The 8,615-nt window shown below is 46.0% G+C and overlaps 1 pseudogene; it reads right to left on the bottom strand.

Moving 5' to 3' along the window:
- Positions 1-672: 672 nt before the first annotated feature.
- LOC110291009 lies at positions 673-1,212 on the bottom strand (annotated as a pseudogene).
- Between the last annotated feature and the right edge of the window lie 7,403 nt (positions 1,213-8,615).

The raw sequence follows: 8,615 nt of genomic DNA, 5'->3' as shown, positions 1-8,615 counted from the left end.
CACATGCATTATGTTCCCAGCCTGATACCCATCCAGAGAGGGCTGAGATGAAGTGAGGTGGAGTCAGTAATGCACAGGGAAGATGTAGCACACATGGAGTTGTCAGTAAGTGTGAGATTTGAGTGTGATGACCCTCCCTTTTACACAGTGCTACCCAACTCACTGGGGAAAGGGTCGGGAGCGCCCTCACCTCCATACGGTTTACATCTGGAGCGGAAGGAGGACACTGAAGATGCTGATGTCACTGAGTAGGGAGGAGGTGAAAAGAGAGGAATGGGGACTCAGAACATGTTTTGTGTATGGATATGTGATCTGGAAGATGGGCTGTCAAGTCATACCCCTGCCCCATGTCAATTCTAGTACATTCCACCTAGGAGAGTGGGGTTATTTCTTGTTTGTTAGTTTAATCATTTTGGAGAAGGGGAAATCACATGTTAACAATCCACGATGCCAACCTCCTGTGGAGCTAAACTCAGCAAAGAGAGACAAGTTCAACTTCCTTTTAGTATGAATGAAGGTACCACTGCCTTTACAGACTAGTCCTCTCGAGAACTGACCTGACTTGGGAGAGAACCAATTCAAGTGTGACAGACTCACAGGACCTGGAACAAGGATCCTGGGGGAAGCAGCTGCAGATGTCTACAAACATGCTGTGGTGACAGCGGCTCAGAGTCACAGCTGTGAGTAATGGGCCTCTGCTCTCAGCAACCCACTGGGCTTTACAAGGATACCTTCCATGGCCCCAGCACTTGTTCTGACTTGGCTGGGCCACCATGTACCTCTTTTTGTCCACTTACGGGTCCCTCATACTGTTCTCCTGTGAAGACAGGAGTATGTCGATGGAAGAATGTTTGAAGCTCACTTAACTGTCTCTTGCCCAGTAAGGTCCATTACAGAGCACTGTCCAGCCATCCAGATAGTCGCCTTCACCTCCTTCCCCAAAGGCACTCACTTCCTGGTTTCCAGAAAGCCGTGTAGTAAAATGGTTGCTGTGCAGGTTTCTATCTGTGGTGGTGTGTGTCAGCTGGATGGGCTGCCTGCCTTTGATGGGGGTCCCCTTTCACACACTGGCAGTTTCCTGTACTCTCCAATAACTGTTGCTGTTGTCCACAGAGATTACAGAGCAGTCAGTGGCTGCTGCCCACTCCCTGTGATCTGAGTCTTGCTCTGTTCCATGTATGTCCTCACGGTGACTCTTCCTGGTCCCTCCATATCAGGAGAGAATTTTTTTTTAAGATTTATTTATTTATTATATGTAAGTACACTGTAGCTGTCTTCAGACACTCCAGAAGAGGGTATCAGATCTCATTATGGATGGTTGTGAGCCACCATGTGGTTGCTGGGATTTGAACTCAGGACCTTCGGAAGAGCAGTCAGTGCTCTTACCCCCTGAGCTATCTCGCCAGCCCAGGAGAGAATTCTTAATGTGCCATCACCTATATGTGCCTGAATTTAGGAGGAGACAGGCTCTCCATGAGAATCTGCACAATGAGCCTGGCTTGGACAAAGGTGATTCGGGTTCAGTAATTAATGGATGCTTCATCGCTTACAGAAAATCATCTGTGTATTCGAGGTACCCCCAAGTGGTGAAGCGAGCTGCAAACATTCTTCCACTGACGTACTCCTGTCTTCACAGGAGAACAATATGGTCCACCCATAAGTGGACAAGACTGGAATCAAGGCTCTTTATGAAAATATTGTTTAAAAAAAAGAGGCGGCTTGACAGATATGTAGGTAAAGAAAAGGAAAGCACAAGAACTTAATGGGGGATACTTTTAATGTTGGAAGAGCATGTAGGGAAACATGATGCTGATCCTTAAAGGGCCAACACTCCCATAACAGGAGTTAAAGAGAGCAAAGCATAAGAAAGCTGTTTGAACCAGGCAGTGGTGGCTCATGCCTTTAACCCCCAGACTCAAGAGACAGAGGCAGGTGAATCTCTGCGAGTTTGAGGCCAGCCTGGTCTACAAAACAAGTTCCAGGACAGCCAGGGCTACACAGAGAAACCTTGTCTGGAAATAAATAAATAAGAAAGTTGTTTGATTGATCGTAGGTTTTGTGACTCACAAGCCTTCAGGTTGAAGACCTGAAAAACCAAGATAAGGTTCACATTTTATGCTTCAGTTCTATAAAGACACTCAGGTAGAAGTGTGATTGAATAAGATGGCGCTGGGAGAGCCAGCAGAGCCTGTCTGTCCAGGTTCTCCCAGAATTCTGTGAAGCGCACCTTCCTTCCAGGCCCAGGGCAGGATCCCTTCTGGAATGTTAGCAGGGTAGGTCAGGTCATTTTGCAAGGAGCAGTGGTTAGGCGGAAAGGCAGGAAAGGCAGGGCCATGTTTTGGGGGTTATGTCTGGTTTTAGAGAAAGGGGTTCTGGTTGCTACCTTCACATTGCAGACGAGGAAGTCTAGCTTGTGTGGCTTGTGCAGAGGGAGTGGTCAGAGGGGCTGGAAGAGCTCTGTGGGCACCCTTGTTGCCTAGGACTTCCCTACAGACAATCACCCCAACCCAAGCATTTGCATATTTTTCAGGCATTTAAGTAAAGGGTGGAGGAGACACTTAGGAATAGACAGTTGAAAGAAGAGAGAAAAAAAGTTCCAGACAATGGCAAAATTACTAAATGTATCCCAGATTCAAAATGGAGAACAGGCAAAAAAAAAAAACAAAACACATGTCATTTAGGAATCCTTGGGTGTCTGTTGTCTTGAAAGTCTTTGAGGGATTCAAGTAGACAGCAGGCTCCCAATCAACTCATCTCCATGAGCAGTCTGATATTCAAAGAGGAGTGGAGCAGAAGTCTTTGTTAATCATAATAAAGAATTTGCTGCATTCAAATGAAATACCAGCAAAGTGGAAGCCAGCCAGGGCAACACCAGTTTCCCAGGCGGGAATAAAGGCAGCACTGGGAATTATAGAGCCTTCATCTCAATGTCTGTAATTTGCAAAATAATGGAAACAATAGCAGGGTAAGTTTGCCAAATACATTTACAAATGAGTATCATTCCCTTTAATCAAGCTAGAGATTACGAGCGAGGCTGCTGGGGAGTAGGGGAGGGGTCACAGCCCTCCCTCCCCCTTGATAGAGCCTGTGACACAGTGAATACATTAGAAACATTAGATAAGCTTGACTTTAGCGTCCAGATGAATTTTCATCCAAGTGTGATGGTTAATACCCACCATCAACTTCACCGGATATGTAATTACATAGGAGACACACCCAGAGGCTGTGTCAGTGAGAGTGTGAAAAGTTTAAAAGATCTGAAAAGATCCACCCTGGATATCTGTGCTCTATCCTACACGCTGAGATCCTGAATGGAATACAAAGGTTTAAACCCAACAGCCCAGTGAGTGGTGCTATTCACATCCTCCTGGACTGTGGACTGGGTGGGTGGCCAGTCTCCTCCTGCTCCTTTGCCATGTTTTTCCCACCATAACAATCTGTATACCTCAACCAGGAGCTCAAGTCAACCCTTCCTTCTGTAAGTCTCTCTTACCTAGTGTTTGTCACAGCGGTGACAGAAACAACTGATTCACTATGGTCCCTAGTGCACCTGTTACAGACAAGGCTAAAACTGCAAGGAAAGAGCCAAATAGCCTCTGATAAATGAAGCCTCCCATGAGTGCTGTCTGTCTGTCTGTCTGTCTTTCTCTGTGTCTCTGTCTGTCTGTCTCTGTCTCTCTCCTTAAAGCCCAAATGAGACATAAAATTAGAAGGGCAGTTAAGTCATAAACTTCCTAGAACGTGGGTGAGTGTCCTCGCAGGGGTCGCCTGGCCTGCCAGGCTCTCCTTCCAAGTCCAGCAGCACCCCAGCAGCTTCCGGGATGCCCCTTCAGGCTCTCTTCCCACTCTTGTCTGGTGAGATGCAGCTGCAGAGCGGGCTGGGCATGCTGTCCCTTCCGGGACTCCCACAAACATGATTTTTCCACACTTCTTGTATTGCATTTGATTTATGTAACTTGAATACTTCGTTCATAGAGGAAAAACTTTGAACTTTTAGAAATGATGCCATTTGGAGTAAGGTATAGCAGACCTGGGCCTAGGAGCTGCAGCCAGAGGCTCGTGTGTAGCTTCAGAGTGGTTCCAATGCCCTCAACTAGTTCCTTTTGCAAGTTCAGTTCCAGCACTGTCCATGTAGATTTAAGAGCAGCAGCTCCTCTTCCCTGGTTTTCTCCTTTCTTGATTCTTCAACCTGGAAATGCCAGTAATCCAGGCCAATGGGCTTAAACTCCCTAAATTTTACACACAAAATTCCCCTTTCATCCATTGCCATTCGCACAGCTCAAGACGGACATGTGTTCCTCCTTCCTTTGGTCAGGATCCCCAGGCCCATCCACTTCTGTCTCAGTCAGTCAGCCCTTGAACCCAGTGCTGCTTCTAGCTCCCCCCCGCCCCCCCCACCATGACTTCAGACTTGACTTCTGAATAGGACCATCCTGCCAGGCCGATTCCTCATGCTGAGCCCTTAAGCCTCTCTCCCATTCCAATAGCACAGAAGATGATATCTTCCTAAAAGCTTCTAATAATTCCCTCTTTTCTAAGTCATTACCTTGTTCTTCTCAAACCCGGGGACAAATGAGTGAGGTGGCTCCTTCACATATCAGATCAGACTTGACCTCCAGGTTCTCCCAGAATCCCTCAGTCCCATTACAGGGTATGGATGGCATATCGTCTCCTACCCTAAACTTCTCCAGCCTAGAGGCTGGACTGCCCTTCCCTGTATAATTCAGCCATTTTAGATACCCATCCTCTTTTGGGCCTCTTGGCTGCTGCATCTGGTCCACCTCACCTTCTCCTCACAAGGCTCAGAGTCCAGCACAACCCATGGTAAGACTGTCACAGAAAGGAACAGAATACCAGAGTGCAGACTTTAGGTTAACCCCATTCTGCTCCCAACACCTGCTGCGACTCATCTCTTGATTATGCTTCTCCCTAGAGATTCTTTTCAGGTTCATTAACATGTTCTGCCCCAAGCAGGCTGTTGTTTCTTTATAATGCCAGATAGGGGTGAGGCTCAGGTGCTCAGGACACTGTACAAGCAGACTTGTAGCCAAGATAAGAGAGAGGACATATGGTGGTTTGAATAGGAATGGCCCCCATAGGAATGCTTGGCTATAGGGAATGGTACTATTAGGAGGTGTGGCCTTGTTGGAATAGGCATGGCATTGCTGGAGGAAGTGTGTCACTGCGGGTGGGCTTTGAAGGTCAAGCAAGGACTAATGTCTCAGTCCCCTTCTCCTGCCTGCAGATCAAGATGTAGAAGTCTCAGGAACCTCTCCAGCACCATGTCTGCCTGCATGCTGTCATGCTTCCCGCCATGATGATAATGGATTAAGCCTCTAAAACTCTAAGTTAGCTCCAATGAAATGTTTTCCTTTATAAGAGTTGCCTTGGTCATGGTGTCTCTTCACAGCAATAAAACCCTCACACAGAACTTGGTACCAGAGACTCAAGTATTGCTGTGATAGGCCTGACCATGCTTCTGTTTGGAGAAATGTGGATTATGGGATGTTGGAATAGAAAAACAGTTGAATGCTTTAAATGGGGCTTAGTGGGCCATTCTAGCAAGAACATAGGAGACATTGGTGCTGTGGGTGATTTGAACTGTAGGGACCTGGTTCAAGTGGCTTCAGAAGAGAAACATTTTAGTACATGACCTAGAGACTGTTCTTGTGGTATTTTGGTGAAGAATGAGGCTGCCTTTTACCCTTGTCCAAAAAGATTTTTTGTTTGTTTGTTTGTTTGTTTGTTTGTTTGTTTTGTTTTGAGGCTAAAGCTTTGGTTTTGGATGAATCCCCATGACAGAAGAAATCTCAAAACAGCCCAGTACAGACTTTGTTGTGTGGTTGTCAGTGGTCACTCTTATCCAGAGCAAACTGACCAAGGAAAATACAACAAGCATAATTCGAGGAGAAGGGGGCACCATGAAGTGGAAGGGAGCCAAGTCCTGTGTTCAATGAGAGAAAGAGACTAAAGAAAAACTGGGTGTTAAATGGATTAAAGGGAGTGGCAGTAAAGATCTTGGGGCAAGACCCCACCCAGCTGCCTTTCCACCTGGTGGAAGGAATTAAAGAAAAGTTCAGGGCCAGGTGTGGTGGTGCTCTCCTTAATCCCAGCACTCTGGAAGGAAACAGAAAGGTGGTGAGGATGTAACTGAACGAGGGACAAAGTTCCAGCTCCATCAAGCAGCAAAACTAGGCTTGAGAGTCAAGGATAGAAGAGGTTATGGAATCTCCCCCTGGGAAGAGTTGCTGAGGCCAAGTGTATGGCACAGGCATTCCTGCATGGAGGAATGAAGCCTAGAGAGGCCACCGTGTGAAGCTGTGACGGCGAAACCTGCATCTTCTTGGAGATCCCAAGATGTTGGAAATGCCAGAACCATGGGATACCTGGCAAGGAGAGCTGCTAACAAGGGAGTGGAACCAGCCCAAGAGCAAAAGGTATTTGTTGCAGTCAACAGAGCTGGAAAGAATTGGAGATCTGAAGACCATTTTGACATCAAACGCAGAGATGCCGATTTTAGAGTTTGCCCAGCTGGGTTTCTGTCTTGCTTTGGTCCTCACTACGGTTGCTTGCCTGTGTTTTGGAAACAGTAATGTATATCCTCTGCCATTATATGTTGGAAGTATATGATATGCATTTTTTTTTTAATTTTGATTTTACAGGGGATTACAGTCACAAGATCTCAGAAGAGACTTTGAACTTTCAAATAGGGTTGAGACTGTGATTGCCTCTGAGTGGGACTTCTGAGTGGGACTGAGGGCAGCTTTGCACTATTTTATGACTAGAAGCCTATGGGGGCCAGAGAGATGTAGAACGCTCAGCTCCTTCTCCAGCACCATGTCTGCCTGTGTGCGGCCCTGACTCTGGCCATAATGATGATAGACTAAACTATAAACCAGCCCCAATTAAATGTTTTCATTTATAAGACGAGCCGTGGTCATGATGGCTCTTCATAGCAATGGAACATTGACTAAGACAGGAGGGGAGGAAGAGGACAAAGGAAAGAAGAAAGAAGGGTCAGAAGGAAGGTCAGGCTGAAGGAAATAATAAAACATTGAAATAAAAATTTCAGTTTAAAATTAAATTTAAAGTTGCATTAAAATTAAGCATCCTCTTACATCTTCTTCCCCATGAAGTTACAGTTTCTGACATAAGTAGCTTATAGAGGGAAGCTCCCCCTTTGAGTCTCCTACACAAAATAGAATGTAACTTGTTTGTTTGGGCTTTTGGTTGTTTTTGTTTGTTACAGGGTCTCAAGCAGCTAACCGTAGCCCAAAACTCACAATATAGCAGAGAGTGAACGCTTGATCCCCCCACACCTCAGTGCAGGGCTTTCAGACACCTTCGGGGAAGCCTTGGCCTTCCCTTGGTGAAGCAGAGAGGAAGCGAAGTGTTTCCTGTCACATTTTAATACTGCTGTGTCACAGAGCTGCAGCTTCACTGTCCATCCTGACAACAGAAACCATGTGGGCAGTGAGAACACTCCCATCACTGCAGCCTTTGTCCAGTGGAAGAAGAGACAGGAGGTTCCAGGGTCTCCCACTGGGATGGCAAAAGTCCCTTATCTTCTTAAGACACTTATTTCTAACATTAATAGTCTTAATCATATTCTAATGGTGGTTTTATTTTTCAGTGACTGATACCCTTAAAGAAAAGAATTCTACTCCAAAAGTGTCATCTCCCTGTGTGCTCTGCACACACTATAAGCAAAACACAGGGACTTCCAAATGCAAATGAATGAGGGATCATCCCTGCCTTGAACATGTTTATAGATGACTAGTTCTTGAGAAAATAAATTGAAAGCATACATACTATTCAGTAGACATATATAAACCCATGAATTCATATAAATGTCTTTATACATTCATACACACAGAAAGAGTGCAAGTTACTCTTCCTGATGATGAACAGTTATAAACTGTTTAAAATGCTCATTGCTTTTTACCAAGGTCAGCAGGGGACATCTATGTTACAAAGGGAAGTGGGACGCCTTTCCGAGGACCACCCTGGAGCTGGATCCAGAGAGGTGAAGAGTCCAGAGTGAGGGAGATGAACTGCACACAGGTAACCATGCTCTGAGTTTAGGGGGATGGGGCGGGGGCTGGCACAGTTTGAAGAAGGCCCTTTCTTTGACAGAAAGATGAAAAAGGAGATGAACAGAGAGGTTGGGATGGATGCTGGAGGGCTCCTCAGCAGAAGTCAGAAGGAAGAGAGTTACAGGACCATAGCCCTGTAGTTGAAGGGCCACTGGAAATGAGTGCTTTGTGAAACTCTGGAGCAGCCAGGCCTCCCTGGGGTGGCCCTTGCCTATAATCCCAGCAGAGGTAGGAGGTTCAGAGGTTCAAGGTCACCCTCAACTATTCAGTAACTTCAAGGCTGGCCTGGGCTACAAGGTCAGTATGTGCCTTTAATCCCAGCACTTGGGAGGCAGAGGCAGGCAGATTTCTGAGTTCGAGGCCAGCTTGGTCTACAGAGTGAGTTCCAGGACGGCCAGGGCTATACAGAGAAACCCTGTCTCAAAAAACCAAAATAAATAAATAAAATAAAATAAAAAGGACAGTATGTAAGCAAGCAAACCACTAATAAGTAAATAACTTTAAAAACAGCTCTGGGAC

This window comes from Mus caroli, chromosome 3, assembly GCF_900094665.2.
Source record: "Mus caroli chromosome 3, CAROLI_EIJ_v1.1, whole genome shotgun sequence".
NCBI classification, from domain to species: Eukaryota; Metazoa; Chordata; class Mammalia; order Rodentia; family Muridae; genus Mus; species Mus caroli.
Note: the sequence above shows the minus strand (reverse complement) of the source record. Positions and strands in the feature narration are given on the sequence as shown.